General features: G+C 37.8%; 1 pseudogene; it reads right to left on the bottom strand.

The window, feature by feature from the left end:
- Window positions 1–6,599: 6,599 nt before the first annotated feature.
- Window positions 6,600–8,560, bottom strand: part of LOC103660033 — a 58,460-nt pseudogene continuing 56,499 nt past the window's right edge.

Raw genomic sequence — 8,560 nt, 5'->3', positions numbered from 1 at the left:
ACAGAGCTAGAAACAGCATAACTAATATTTACAAAGTACTCTTCCCTTTGCCAAACTGAAGCTGTGTGAAAAGATCCTATGGTATGTGTTGTCACATTTTGGATAACCAGTTGGCTTGTTCTTGAATTTTATGTAAGGAACTTCTCATTTATCTGGTTTTAACAGGAGGTTTAGCCAGCACACAGATATTGCCTTGTTCTGAGAGTGTATAATCTAAAGCAATCCTGTAATCTACTACCACTTCATCAAGAAAGTCCAGGCTCGTTTTCGAGCCTGTAGAGCACAAACAATTTCATTTGCCATAACAATAGAAATTTTGTATACCTTCATAAAGATGTGAATCCCACCATCTCTAATTCATCCAGATAGAGTTGCATTTCAGTGGAAGCATCAGGTGAGTGTTAAAGGTACCTGAAAGATATGGGGAATTTAAAACCTTTTTATTAATGCATTTCTTGATGTCCACAAATTAAGAATTTACTGGTCAGCACAACTTTCATATAAAGTCTTATGGCCAAAGTTTATGTTCCACCTTTAGTATACAATGAATGTTAATTGCTTGATATATTTGAATTCTCCAAATGCACAAATATATTTACCTTCCTCTATGTAGTGTTAGCACAAACTTTGTTCCTTGGTCCAAATTTTAGTTTTCAGTTTTGATTTGGGTTTGATGAGATTTTCCATGACACATATGCTACCGCTTGAGGAAACAATTTTTACATTAGTCATGGAATTTAGTATACATTTACAAAAATTTGCGTAGGAACATAAGAATAATCAGAGAAAACCTACTCAGTTTTTAGTTCAACCTTTGGAAAAGATGTCGGGTCCAGGATGAGTCAAATATTCAGAATAAGTATAACTCTAGCAACTGGTACCAGTGGCTATAAATGAAGACACATGTTTAATCCACATGATTTAATAGGACAAGTTAGCATCAAAAGGTTGGAAATCTTGAGCAGAAATATGAAATGCTTGATATCTAATTATATGGGATACACCAGATGTTGGTGATGGATGAAAAGTCCAGCAATTTGTCAGATTTCCTGGAGGATTTACATTCTTAGAAAGGGAAAAAAGGCCACGATGAGCATAAGATCTCCATGGGTACATGCCTTAAGAATATTAAAAAACGTAAAATAATTCATAGTTAGTATATTAAGTATCAGCAAGGTTAAGTAAACAAAAAGGAATCAGTATCTATAAGAATTAGAGACAGAAGTAGAAAGCAGAAAGAAAAAGAATTTAAAAAGAAGGAAGGCAGGCAGGAAGGAAGGAAATAAAGAAAATTAATAGTTTTGGGCAATGGGTCTTGTTCTGGTAATCTTGGGTAGAAGACTGTCTACTTCAAGTCTTCATCAGCTTGGTTCAAATCACTTGGGTAGCTGCTGTCAGTCATCAGGTAGTTTACTTCATCTAGATGTATTTTTAAGGCTCATTTTGAGATACCCAATGATATATATTCCCAGTTGTCCTCTGTTATCAAATCAGTTTCTATGGCCTTCTTGTTTTTTTTTTTTAATGATTTTTTATTATATTATGTTAGTCACCATACAGTACATCCCTGGTTTTTGATGTAAAGTTCGATGATTCATTAGTTGCGTATAACACCCAGTGCACCATGCAATACGTGCCCTCCTTACTACCCATCACCAGCCTCTCCCATTCCCCCACCCCCTCCCCTCTGAGGCCCTCAGTTTGTTTCTCAGAGTCCATAGTCTCTCATGTTTCATTCCCCCTTCTGATCACCCCCCCTTCTTTATCCCTTTCTTCCCCTACCGATCTTCCTAGTTCTTATGTTCCATAGATGAGAGAAATCATATGATAGTTGTCTTTCTCTGCTTGACTTATTTCACTTAGCATTATCTCCTCCAGTGCCGTCCATGTTGCAGCAAATGTTGAGAACTCATTCTTTCTGATTGCTGAGTAATATTCCATTGTATATATGGACCACAACTTCTTAATCCAGTCATCTGTTGAAGGGCATCTCAGTTCCTTCCACGATTTAGCTATTGTGGACAATGCTGCTATGAACATTGGAGTGCATATGGCCCTTCTCTTCACTACGTCTGTATCTTTGGGGTAAACACCCAGTAGTGCAATGGCTGGATCATAGGGTAGCTCAATTTTTAACTTTTTAAGGGACCTCCACACGGTTTTCCAGAGTGGCTGTACCAACTTGCATTCCCACCAACAATGTAGGAGGGATCCCCTTTCTCCACATCCTCTCCAACAATTGTTGTTTCTTGCCTTGTCTATTTTTGCCATTCTAACTGGCGTAAGGTGGTATCTCAGTGTGGTTTTGATTTGAATTTCCTTGATGGCTAATGATTTTGAACATTTTTTCATGTGTCTGTTAGCCATTTGTATGTCTTCGTTGGAAAAGTATCTGTTCATATCTTCTGCCCATTTTTTGATTTGTTTATTTGTTTCTAGTGTATTGAGTTTGAGAAGTTCTTTGTAGATCTTGGATACCAGTCCTTTATCTGTAGTGTCATTTGCAAATATATTCTCCCATTCTGTGGGCTGTCTATGGCCTTCTTTTGCATAGGAGATAAATACGTGGATCCAAGAATAAACTCTTTGTAGTTTCATGATAGTATCTATTAAGATGCCTTCATAGGATCCTTTCCAGCATTGCACCACAGAAGAGTTCCAATTGGTGTCTTTTCCAGAATACTTAGTATCTAGGTTGAAGGACTGAAGAGGTTCTAAAAGTGAAAGTTTTAAGAAATCTAGCTTGCACCCCTGGAAGATAAGAGTAATTATTGAATTTCATTTTGACAGCACTTAGCTAGTTCTGTATGATGCAAAGTCAAATCAGTGATGGGAACTAAGACTTGCAGGTGCATGGTCTTCTAGTTATTGTCTCATAAGTTTATAGTCTATGAGTTCCAGAATGGGCTGCCTGATGGCCATTAGGGGTAAAATTCTTAGCCAGGGATATCCAAGAGTTTCAGAGAACATGACCAATTTAAGGTTTTTTTTTTCTTAATTTAGACCTTAGACTGGACTTATTGCTTTTTATTTTTATTACATTTATCATATTGTATTGATTTAATATATCCTATTCATACTTTTGCAATGACTTGCATTATAAAATTAACTGTTTATATAAAATAATGTTCAGCTTCAATAAATCTATAAAAATGCAGTAAATATTTAAAACATTTAAACCATCAAAATCCTGGAGGAGAACACAGGTACAACCTCTTTGACCTTGGCCATAGCAGCTTCTTACTAAACAAGCCTCTGGAGGCAAGGGAAACAAAAGCAAAAATGAACTACTGGGATGGCATCAAGATAAAAAGCTTCTGCACAGTGAAGAAAACAATAAAACCAAAAGACAGAAAATATTTGCAAATGACATATCTGATAAAGGGTTAGTATTCAAATCTGTAAAGAACTTATCAAACTCAACACCCAAAAAACAAATAATCCAGTTAAGAAATGGGCAAAACATGAACAGACTTTTTTCCAAAGTAGACAACCAGATGGCCAACAGACACATGAAAAAATACTCAACATCACTCATCAGGGATATACAAATCAAAACCACGATGAGATACCACCTCACACTGGTCAGAATGGCTAAGATCATCAACACAGGAAACATCAGATGTTGGTGAGGATGCGGAGAAAGGGGAACCCTCTTACACTGTTGGTGGGAATGCAAACTGGCACAGCCACTCTGGAAAACAGTATGGAGATTCCTCAAAAAGTTGAAAATAGAGCTACCCTATAACCAAGCAATTGCACTACTAGATATTTACCCAAAGGATACAAAAATACTGATTTGAAGGGACACATGCACGCCGATGTTTATAGCAGCACAATCAACAACAGCCAAATTATGGAAAGAACCCAAATGTCCACCAACTGATGAATGGATAAAGAAGATGTGGTATGTGTATGTAATAATGGAGTACTAATGGAATATTACTCAGCCATCAAAAGAATGAAATTTCATCATTTGCAATGATGTGGATGGAGCTAGAGTGTATTATGCTAAGCAAATTAAGTCGGCGAAAGACAAATGCCATATGAGTTCATTCATATGTAGAATTTAAGAAACAAAACAGATGAACATACGGAATAGCAAAGAGAGAGAGAGAGAAGCAAACCATAAGAAACTCTTAATAATAGAGAACAAACCGAGGGTTGCTGGAGCGAAGGTGAGAAGGGAATGGGCTTGATGGGTGATAGGTATTAAGGAGGCACTTGTGATGAGCACTGGGTAGTATACGTAAGTGATGAATCACTAAATTCTACTCCTGAAACCAATATTATACTATATATTAACTAGAATTTAAATAAAAATTCGAAAAAACATTTTTAAATGATAAATAATAAAAACCAACATGAATCCAATGACATTTAAATATCACACTATTCACCACCAAAGAGTTCAACGCAAAATAGATGTTGCTGATATTTTACATTCAGTTTGTCTTTATCTTTCATTCTTGGGCAAATATCTTCTCAAACTCAATACACTAGAAACAAATAAACAAATCAAAAAATGGGCAGAAGATATGAACAGACACTTTTCCAATGAAGACATACAAATGGCTAACAGACACATGAAAAAATGTTCAAAATCATTAGCCATCAAGGAAATTCAAATCAAAACCACACTGAGATACCACCTTACGCCAGTTAGAATGGCAAAAATAGACAAGGCAAGAAACAACAATTGTTGGAGAGGATGTGGAGAAAGGGGATCCCTCCTACATTGTTGGTGGGAATGCAAGTTGGTACAGCCACTCTGGAAAACCGTGTGGAGGTCCCTTAAAAAGTTAAAAATTGAGCTACCCTATGATCCAGCCATTGCACTACTGGGTGTTTACCCCAAAGATACAGACGTAGTGAAGAGAAGGGCCATATGCACCCCAATGTTCATAGCAGCAATGTCCACAATAGCTAAATCGTGGAAGGAGCCGAGATGCCCTGCAACAGATGACTGGATTAAGAAGTTGTGGTCCATATATACAATGGAATATTACTCAGCAATCAGAAAGAATGAGTTCTCAACATTTGCTACAACATGGACGGCACTGGAGGAGATAATGCTTAGTGAAATAAGTCAAACAGAGAAAGACAACTATCATATGATTTCTCTCATCTATGGAACATAAGAACTAGAATGATCAGTAGGGGAAGAAAGGGATAAAGAAAGGGGGGGTAATCAGAAGGGGGAATGAAACATGAGAGACTATGGACTATGAGAAACAAACCGAGGGCCTCAGAGGGGAGGGGGTGGGGGAATGGGATAGACCGGTGATGGGTAGTAAGGAGGGCACATATTGCATGGTGCACTGGGTGTTATACACAACTAATGAATCATCGAGCCTTACATCGAAAACCGGGGATGTACTGTATGGTGACTAACATAATATAATAAAAAATCATTATTAAAAAAAAAAAAAAGACCAATGCTTTACTTGCTCCTTGTAAAGATATTTAATTCATTGTTATTGCATATTTATTTACATTATCATTTATGACTAATCATAAGTAATTAGCTATTATTTTTCTAAAATTTTAGGTTAGGAATCATTATATTTATTAATGCAAAATACTCTTAATTTTTAAAATGTCATTATTTCTTATGCTGATTTTTTTAACAGATTCATGTATATATTCGAGAGACAGAGTGTGTGAGTGGGGGGTGCAGAGGGAAAGGGGAAGCAGACACCCCACTGAACACGGGCCCAATGAGGGACTCAATTCCACTAGCTTGAGATCACCACCCAAGCCGAAACCAAGAATTGGATGTTCAACTGACTGATCCACCCAGGCGCCCCTCTTAGATGTTTTTAAGTAGTTTGCCCTACTGAGTGTTTAGTGAATTAAAAAAAATTGCTTCTATTTCCTAAGTTGATGAGATCTGTGTAGTTCATTATTGTACCAGATAGTAAAACCTGAAGGGTTAATCCTCATCATCTTTGAGAATTTTTATGGGGGTCAATTATTCTACACTTATATTGGTAGGTTATTTTGCCCAGCTGCTCAGTCAAGAGTAATGCCACTCAAAGAAGCCAGACTCTAAACTCATGTCTGTATCTAATGGATACTGACACTTTTTTTTTAACCTGTGTAACAACTGATCTTCCAAGGCATATGGAAAAGGAATACAATACTTAACTTTTAGCAGGGTTGCTGAAGTATTGACAACTAAACAGTGCCCTGTAAATACTTTTATTTTGGCAGTGGCCCACAAGGTTAACTTCTAGCGAATTTAGTCTGATACAATGAAACAATTCAAAGCAACTAGGCTATATAATTTTGAGAGAAAATACATAAATTAAGATAATACCTGTTTTGGTCACTTGCAAAATGTCTGTTTACTAAAGTTGCTACAGACTATAAGGTACATACTATTTATTTATTTATTTACTATTATTTTCAATTGGTACATACCTTTTAGAAAACACAATTGGTCACACGTTGTTCTTTTCAGACATAGTCATGTAAAAATGGAAATGAACATTTGTAGCAAATATCACCCATGTAGGTATGCCTGTCAAATCAAGAGTCAACCAAAAGTGTGCCCTTGATTCTAATCATTATTATAACTTAAAAATCTGATTATATCATGAGTTGTAATCCCCCTCCACCACCAGAACATGTCCTGTAATACATGGCAATTCTAACTCATGATCCTGAGATCACCCAGGCGTGACCATACATGGTGCACAACTCAGGCACCATAAACAGATAAAAGACTGGTATCCAAGATCTACAAAGAACTTCTCAAACTCAATACACAAGAAAGAAACAAATCATAAAATGGGCAGAAGATATGAACAGACACTTTTCCAATATATATAGAACATTCTATCCAAAAACAGAAGAGTACACATTTTTCTCAAGTGCACATGGAACATTCTCTAAGATAGATCACATGTTAGGCCACAGAATAATTCTCAATAAATTTAAGAAGACTGAAATCACATTCAGCATCTTTTCTGACCACAATATTTTGAAACTAGAAATCAATTACAAGAGGAAAACTGGAAAAATCACAAATGTGTGGAAATTAAACAACGTGCTCCTGAACAACCAATGGGCCAGTGAAGAAATCAAAGTTGGAATTAAAAATAAACCCTTGATCATGGTCGGCACTGGAGGAGATAATGCTAAGTGAAATAAGTCAAGCAGAGAAAGACAATTATAATATGGTTTCACTCATTTATGGAACATAAGAAGTAGGAAGATTGGTAGGAGAAGGAAGGGAAGAATGAAGGGGGGCGGTAAACAGAAGGGGGAATAAACCACGAGAGATTATGGACTCTGGGAAACAAACTGAGAGCTTCAGAGGGGAGGCTGTGGGGGAATGGGATAGGCTGGTGATGGGTAGTAAGGAGGGCACGTATTGCATGGTGCACTGGGTGTTATACGCAACTAATGAATCATCGAACTTTACATCAAAAACCAGGGATGTACTGTATGTTTTTTTTTTTAAAGATTTTTTAATTTATTTATTTGACAGAGATAGAGACAGCCAGCGAGAGAGGGAACACAAGCAGGGGGAGTGGGAGAGGAAGAAGCAGGCTCATAGCGGAGGAGCCTGATGTGGGGCTCGATCCCAGAACGCTAGGATCACGCCCTGAGCCGAAGGCAGACGCTTAACCACTGTGCCACCCAGGCGCCCCATTGACTAACATAATATAATAAAAAATATAATTCATAAAAAATGTAACCATATATTGTGTTTCCAAAAGAAACACAATGTCATGTGCACATTAATAGGTTCTCCAAACTTCCCAAGAGAGGTATTTTTCTTTAAATGTTTAAGTCTTTCATCCTCTCTGTGTGAACCAATCCTGGTACAACTACATTCACTGTAATTTTCTTTCTTGTTACTCCTTTAGCAGGAGTATGTGTAAATTCAAAGAATCTTCCTTTACTGGCACTGTACACAGATTGGCCAGAATTGTCTTTTAAGCCAATAATGCATCCTACAGTAACAATAGACCCTCTCTGGTGTTGAATCATAGTCTTCCCGGCCGCGTTCCAAGTCAGCGTGGAGCCCAAGAGAGTAGTATGTGCTGAGATACCATACTTTCAGGTTTTGTTCTTACTAAAGTGCTGTCCCTGTTAATTCCAGCTCATTTACCAAGAGATACACTCGACCCAACTTTTTTCTCCATCTCTTCAAATGTATTTTGAGCCTTACGCTCTTCGGCAGCATCATAGCTAAATGACAAATGACCTCCACCAAGGTCACCAGCTCCAGGGGCTTTGGCCCCTTCCAGAGTCCTGGGGATGATGGCCAATTGGTAGACTTTCTGGGCCATTAATTGGGCCAGTGCCCTGCCAGTGCCCTGGGAGCCTCCCCAGAACAGAGCAGACTGCCCATCTTGGACCTCAGAGTCACAAACTCAGGAGAAAGAGGGCTAGGAGGGGCAGCTCTTTTCCATATTCCCTCAACTTTTAAACTACCTCGGCTGAAATGAAAAAAAGCCCGACTGCCACAAAGAAGTACCACTGTACCCTTCCTGCTCCTGCCGCCCCAATTTAAAGTTTTTGAGAGTTCCTTTGGTACCTCTAC

This window comes from Ursus maritimus, unplaced genomic scaffold (genome assembly GCF_017311325.1).
Source record: "Ursus maritimus isolate PB19 unplaced genomic scaffold, ASM1731132v1 scaffold_27, whole genome shotgun sequence".
Lineage (NCBI taxonomy): Eukaryota > Metazoa > Chordata > Mammalia > Carnivora > Ursidae > Ursus > Ursus maritimus.
Note: the sequence above shows the minus strand (reverse complement) of the source record. Positions and strands in the feature narration are given on the sequence as shown.